Genomic DNA, 8386 nt, shown 5'->3' with positions numbered 1-8386 from the left:
TCCATCTCTGGCACCAAAATTGTGAGAGAAAATTTTGTTCTCAGTACTTCTCAAACTGAAGTTAAATTCTAGACCACTCTTGAACACACCAGTGTTTGTCACCTATTAAGGTTATTTTATATATATATATATTTTTTTCAATCTTTGGGTAGTTTATTACACAGTAAAATATAATACAATAGAAATGTGCAATTTTAATGCTATTACTTTTTTATCATTTAAAAAATATATTTTTTACTGGAGTATAGCTGATTTTGGGTTTCCCTGGTAGCTCAGATGGCAAAGAATCTGCCTGCAATGCCGGAGATCTGGGTTTGATACCTTTGTCCGGAATATCCCTGGAGAAGGGAGTGGCTACCCATTCCAATACTCTTGCCTGGAAAATCCCATGCACAGAAGAGCCTGGTGGCAACAGTCCATGGGGTCTCAAAAAGTTGGACACTAAGAATTGATGCTTTTAAACTCTGATGTTGGAGAAGACTTGAGAGTCCCTTGGACTGCAAGGAGATCCAGCCAGCCCATCCTAAAGGAAATCAGTCCTGAATATACATTGGAATGACTGATCCTGAAACTGAAACTCGAATACTTTGGCCACCTGCTCTGAAGAACTGACTCATTTGAAAAGACAGTGATGCTCGGAAAGATTGAAGGTGGGAGGAGAAGAGGACGACAGAGGATGAGATGGTTAGATGGCATCACCAGCTCAATGGACATGAGTTTCAATGAACTCTGGGAGTTGGTGATGGACACGGAGGCCTGGCTGCTGCAGTCCATGGGGTCACAAAGAGTTGGACTGAGAGACTGAACTGAACTGAACTGAACTGAACTGATAGCTGCTTTACAATGTTGTGTACAATGTTGTGTACAATTTCCGCTGTACTGCAAAGTGAATCACCTATATGTATATATGTATCCCCTCTCTTTTTGGATTTATTTTCCATTTAGTTCACTACAGAGCACTGAGTAGAGTTCCCTGAGCTATACAGTAGGTCCTTGTTAATTATCTATTTTATATGTAGTATCAATATTATGTAGGCTTCCCTGGTGGTTCAGCTTATATATTCACCAATCCTAGGTTTTCAATTCATCCCACCCCCTCTCCTTTCTCTACTTGAAGTCCATATGTTTGTTCGCTATTTGGAGAAACGTGGACTCACAGATGGAGTCCATCTGTGTCTTTATTTCTGTTTAGAAAATAAGATTAAGCATACCATTTTTCCTGGAGAACACCATAGCACCCCACTCCAGCACCCTTGCGTGGAAAATCCAATGGGTAAAGGAGCCTGGAAGGCTGCAGTCCATGGGGTCGCTGAAGGTCAGGCATGACTGAGGGACTTCACCTTCACTTTTCACTTTCATGCATTGGAGAAGGAAATGGCAACCAACTCCAGTGTTCTTGCCTGGAGAATCCCAGGGAGTGGGGAGCCTGGTGGGCTGCTGTCTATGGGGTCGCACAGGGTCAGACACAACTGAAATGACTTAGCAGCAGCAGCATACCATTTTTCCAACCAGTCATTCCTAAAGGAAATCAGTCCTGAATATTCGTCGGAAGGATTGATGCTGAAACTCCAATACTTTGGCCACTTAATGTGAAGAACTGACTCACTGGAAAAGACCCTGATGCTTGGAAAGATTGAAAGCGGGAGGAGAAAGGGGCGACAAAGGATGAGACGGTTGGATGGCATCACTGACTCAATGAACATAAATTTGAGTAAGCTCCTGGATTTGGTGATGGACAGGGAAACTTGGTGGGATGCAGTCCATGGGATCACAAAGAGGTGGACACCACTGAGCAACTGAACTGAACTGAATACCATTTTTCAGGACTTCACAGGTGGCACTAGTGGAAAGGAACCCGCTCGCCAATCAGGGACGTGAGACACGTGTTCAGTCCATGGGTGAGGGGGATTCTCTAGACGAGGGCATGGCAACCCACTCCATATTATTGCCTGGAGAATCTTGTGAAGAGAGGAGCCTGGCAGGCGGCAGTCCAAAGGGTTACAAGGAGTCAGACACAACTGAAGTGACTTCAGTTCAGTTAAATTCAGTCACTCAGTCGTGTCCGACTCTTTGCGACCCCATAAACTGCAGCATGCCAGGCTTCCATGTCCATCACCAACTCCCGGAGTTCACTCAGACTCACATCCATCCAGTCCACCACCTCTGATGCCATCCACCACCTCATCCTCTCTTTTCCCCTTCTCCTCCTGCCACTAATCCCTCCCAGCATCAGAGCCTTTTCCAATGAGACAACTCTTCGCATAGGGTGGCCAAAGTACTGGAGCTTCAGCTTTAGCATCAATCCTTCCAAAGAATACGCAGGACTGATGTCCTTTAGAATGGACTAGTTGGATCTCATTGAAGTCCAAGGGACTCTCAAGAGTCATCTCCAATACCACAGTTCAAAAACACCAATTCTTTGCTGCTCAGCTTTCTTCACAGTCCAGGTCTCACATCCACACATGACTACTGGAAAAACCATAGCCTTGACTAGATGGATCTTTGTTGGCAAAGTAATGTCTCTGCTTTTCAACATGCTATCCAGGTTGGTCATAACTTTCCTTTCAAGGAACAAGTGTCTTTTAATTTCATGGCTGCAATCACCATCTGCAGTGATTCTGGAGCCCAGAAATATAAAGTCTGACACTGTTTCTACTGTTTCTCCATTCATTTCCCATGAAGTGATGAGACCAGATGCCATGATCTTAGTTTTCTGAATGTTGAGCTTTGAGCCAATTTTTTCAATTTCCTCTTTTACTTTCATCAAGAGGCTTTTTAGTTCCTCTTGGCTTTCTGCCATAAGGGTGGTGTCTTCTGCATATCTGAGGTTATTGATATTTCTCCCAGCAATTTAGATTCCAGCTAGTGTTTCTTCCAGTCCAGCGTTTCTCACGATGTACTCGGCATAGAAGTTAAATAAGCCGGGTGACAATATACAGCCCTAATTTACTCCTTTTCGTATTTGTAACCAGTCTATTGTTCCATGTCCAGTTCTAACTGTTGCTACCTGACCTGCATTTAAGTTTCTCAAGAGGCAGATCAGGTGGTCTGTTATTCCTATCTCTTTTAGAATTTTCCACAGTTTCTTGTGATCCGCACAGTCAAAGGCTTTGGCATAGTCAATAGAGCAGATATAGATGTTTTTATGGAACTCTCTTGCTTTTTCTATGATCCAGCGGATGTTGTCAATTTGATCTCTGGTTCCTCTGCCTTTTCTAAAACCAGCTTGATAATCTCTAAGTTCATGGTTCATGTACTGCTTAAGCCTGGCTTGGATAATTTTGAGCACTACTTTACTGGCGTGTGAGATGAGTGCAATTGTGCGGTAGTTTGAGCATTCTTTGACATTGCCTTTCTTTGGGATTGGAATGAAAATTAACTTTATCCAGTCCTGTGGCCACCACTGATTCTTCCAAATTTGCTGACATATTGAGTGCAGCACTTTCCCAGCATCATGTTTCAGGATTTGAAGTAGCTCAACTGGAATTCCATCACCTCCACTAGCTTTGTTCGTAGTGATGCTTTCTAAAGCCCACTTGACTTCACATTCCAGGATGTCTGTCTCTAGGTGACTGACCACACCATCATGATTATCTTGGTCATGAAGGTCTTTTTTTCGTACAGTTCTTCTGTGTATTCTTGCCACCTCTTCTTAATATCTTCTGCTTCTGTTAGGTCCATACGATTTCTGTCCTTTATCGAGCCTATCTTGCATGAAATGTTCCCTTGGTTTCTCTGATTTTCTTGAAGATATCTCTAGTCTTTCACATTCTGTTGTTTGCCTCTATTTCTTTGCATTGATCGCTGAGGAAGGCTTTCTTATCTCTCCTTGCTATTCTTTGAAACTCTGCGTTCAGATGCTTATATCTTTCCTTTTCTCCTTTGCTTTTCACTTCTCTTCATTGCACAGCTATTTATAAGGTCTCCCCAGACAGCCATTTTGCTTTTTTGCATTTCTTTTCCATGAGGATGGTCTTGATCCCTGTCTCCTGTACAATGTCATGAACCTCATTCCACAGTTCATCAGGCACTCTATCAAATCTAGGCCCTTAAATCTGTTTCTCGCTTCCACAGTATAATCATAAGGTATTTAATTTAGGTCATACCTGAATGGTCTAGTGCTTTTCTCTTCTTTCTTCGATTTAAGTCTAAATTGGGCAATAAGGAGTTCATGATCTGAGCCATAGTCAGCTTCTGGTCTTGTTTTTATTGACTGTATAGAGCTTTTCCATCTTTGACTGCAGAAAATATGATCAATCTGATTTCAGTGTTGACCATCTGGTGATGTCCATGTGTAGAGTCTCTTGTGTTGTTGGAAGAGAGTGTTTGTTATGACCATTGCTTTCTCTTGGCAGAACTCTATTAGCCTTTGACCTGCTTCATTTTATACCCCAAGGCCAAATTTGCTGTTACTCCAGGTGTTTCTTGACTTCCTACTTTTGCATTCCAGTCCCCTAGAGTGAAAAGGAAATCTTTTTTGGGGTGCTAGTTCTAAAAGGTCTTGAAGGTCTTCATTGAACTGTTCAACTTCAGCTTCATCATCATTACTGGTTGGGACATAGGCTTGGATCACCGTGATATTGAATGATTTGCTTTGGAAAAGAACAGAGATGATTCTGTCATTTCTGAGATTGTATCCAAATACTGCATTTCAGACTATTTTGTTGACCATGATGGCTACTCCATTTCTTCTAAGGGATTCCTGCCCACAGTAGTATATATAATGGTTAATCTGAGTTAAATCCACCCATTCCAGTCCATTTTAGTTTGCAGATTCCTAGAATGTCGACGTTCACTCTTTCCATCTCCTTTTTGACCACTTCCAATATGTCTTGATTGATGGACCTGACATTCAGGTTCCTATGCAATATTGCTCTTTATAGCATTGGATCTTGCTTCTATCACCAGTCACATACACAACTGGGTATTGTTTTTGCTTTGACTTCATCCCTTCATTCTTTCTGAAGTTATTTCTCCACTGATCTCCAGTAGCATTTTGGACACCTACTGACCTTGGGAGTTCCTCTTTCAGTATCCTATCATTTTGTTTTTTCATACTGTTCATGGGGCTCTCAAGGCAAGAATCCTGAAGTGTTTTGCCATTCCCTTCTCCAGTAGACCACATGGCTTAGTTTCATTGAGTTAGGCAAGGTTGTGGTCCATGTGATTAGATTGACTAGTTTTCTGTGATATTGATTTCAGTGTGTCTGCCCTCTGATGCCCTCTCACATCATCTGCCATCTTATTTGGGTTTCTCTTACCTTTGGATGTGGAGTATCTCTTCACGGCTGCTCCATCAAAGCACAGCCGCTGCTCCTTACTTTGGACGAGGGGTATCTCCTTGAAGTGACTTAGCACAACATAAGTATACTACTTTTCTAGATTCCATGTAAATGCATTCATATATGGTGCTTGTCTGTTTGTTTTCTCTTTCTGACTTAAAGACTGTCATACAGAGTGAAGTTATGTTATCTATTAAGCTGTGTTTAGTCACTCAGTGGTGTTTGACTCTTTGCAGCTTCCATGGACTTCAGCCTTCCAGGATCCTCTGCCCATGGGGATTCTCCAGGCAAGAATACTACAGTGGGTTGCCATGCCCTCCTCCAGGGGATTTTCTCAATCCAGGGATGAAACCCAGGTCTCCTATATTCCAGGTGGATTCCTTAGTAACTGAGCCACCAAGAAAGCCCAAGAATACTGTAGTGGGTAGCCTATCCCTTCTCCAGGGAATCTTCCCAAGCCAGGAATCGAACCAGGGTCTCCTGCACTTCAGGCAGGTACTTTACCAGCTGAGCTAATAGGAATACTCTAAGCTGTCCAGAGTTCCTGTCAAGGCCCTGTTATTAATTAAATTTTAGATAAGAGTACTAGCCTTAAGTTTACCATTGTGGTACGTGGAAGGAGCACAGTGTAGATTTTTCCTAACACACCATCCTCTCAAAATTATCTCACTCTCTCAAAACGTTCAAAATATATGAGACTGTCCAGGATCAAAGAAACAGTTCAAAAATTATTTGAAAATCAGTACATGATTATTTGGCAAATCATTTTCAAATATTGGGTCTGTTTATTTTTGTGTCCAGTATAAACTTCTGGTGTAAAATCCTGTCTTAAAGGGGATCATTAAGAGAAAAGCTAGTTACAAGAAGGTTGATCTACAGTCTTATAATGAAAATAAATAGACATTCTAAAAGAAGAAAATAGAATGGGGGAAAATAAATAGTTCTTATTTAAAGATTATTCACCTGATCCATAGGCAAAATTGAGTTTTCAGATTGAAAGGGTATATTACATCAAGGTTAACACACACAAAAGATCATATTCATGTTTCCCTTGGCAAAATTCCTATAATAAAAGTATAAATATAAAAGTATTATAAGTTTCTAGATATGTAGAAAACATTTCTTAAGAATCAAAAACAGGTAAGCAAACCAGTTATATCACTCAAAACTACCACATTAAATAATCTGTCATACTCCCCCTCCCCCCCTTAGAGATATACCTTTAGAGCATTCTTTCTACCTTCTCCTATTAGGGTTTATTTGACTTTCAGCTGACTGCACATGTATAACTTGGAGTTTTCCTTCACTGTGATTCTAAATACTTTGCCTTACTTTTGTTTTGAACCATCAATTCACGACGTCTCTTTCTTAATTACCATCTTATTTTGTTGTATCAAGCCCCACAACCTCCCTCAGAAGAAGATTGTGTAAAAATAATATAGCTTTTGAAAACCTTAATTATATTCTAATGAAATATTTTAAAATTAATTTCACATTACTGCAAGTGGGGCTAAAGAGAAAATATTAAGAATATATCAGCCTGTGTTTCCTTGAGGATTTACCTATAATAATATTTCTTGTGAGGATATCATAATGATAGAAGTGAATAATTTTCTACCTCTCTTGCTGTCTCTTACAATTTTAGCTAAAAAGTATCACTTGAAATGGATAACTTTTCAAATGGATGACATCTCAAATGGATTATGATTTATTTGTATATATATATATATATGTATGTATGTATGTATGTGTATATATATATATATATATATATACACATGTTTTCAGTTTGTTTTTACTCTTGAAAAACTACTGTTGGAGACTATTTTACCTAACCTTTTTCTAGTAAGACTGTATTAGATTACATTATGCTGTAGATAGAATATCAGTCCACTTCCAGGATTCTTATGTTGAAATCCTAAGCCCCAAGGTGATGGTCTGGGAGGTTGAGCTCTTGGTAAGTGATTTGAGGGCAGAATCGTCATGAAATGGATTAGAGACCTTTTGAAAGAAACATGGACAAGTTTTCTTTTCCCATTAACCCTGACAGGGTACAGTAAAAAAGACAGATGTCTATAAGTGAGAAATCAAGATCTCACCAGATGTCAAATCTGTTGATGTCTTAATCTTGAATATCCCAGTCTCTAGAACTGTGATAAATAAGTTTCTGCTGTGTATAAGCCACCCAATCTATGGTTTTCTGTTATAGCAGCCTGAACAGATAAAGACTTGTTAGTTTTGAAAGAAAAATAGTGATTTATCTTACCTGAAGTACATGAGAATAGTTCTTTCATTACTAGTTGAAATTGGGTTCAAACATGTTATATGTTTGGCCATTTAGATATTAATAGGTGTGACACTAAGGGGGCTTTTAATGTATTTGCATGCTTGGGTGTGTTGTGTTACTCACCTATAACCATTAGGAAAGTTGTAACTGAGCAGGCTTGTCCTTCAACCTTGGCATTAGGAGGAATTCAGGAGGAACGCTTTGAAGCAGAAACTCCTAAACTCAACTACAAAGCCATGAGGAAAACAAATATCTATTGCTAGAAGGTAGAAGAATTTATTTTTTTACTTATCTTTACTTATGCAATAACAACTGATAGAAAAATTGACAATAGAATTAGGGAGACTAAGAATGTGTTAAAATAACTTAGAATATATAGTTCTTGGATTTTGGGCCAAATTTCTTGAAGTCAGAAAATAAATCACTATATTTCTTAGTTTGATACTAGAGGTAGGAAATATAAATATTTATTTTCTTTAGTGCTAAATTATTTGGTGAAATTTTCTTATGATCTTTTAAAATGTAAAAATAAGATAAAATAAATAACACTCCTGATGTTTTTTCAATGCAGGATTTGGAGACTGAGTCAAATGTTGAAATAAGAAGGCAATTGCTACAGCTGTATCTCACAATTTGTTATAAGATAGAGATAAGGTCATGTTTCCCCAGTCATTCAGTGGTCAAGAATCTGACTGCAATGCAGGAGACACAAGAGATGCAGATCAGGAAGATTCCCTGGAGGAGGACATGCCAACCCACTCCAATATTCTTGCCTAGAGAATCCCTTGGACAGAGGCCTGGTGAGCTACAGTCCATA

Source organism: Capra hircus, chromosome 12 (assembly GCF_001704415.2).
Source record: "Capra hircus breed San Clemente chromosome 12, ASM170441v1, whole genome shotgun sequence".
Lineage (NCBI taxonomy): Eukaryota > Metazoa > Chordata > Mammalia > Artiodactyla > Bovidae > Capra > Capra hircus.
Note: the sequence above shows the minus strand (reverse complement) of the source record.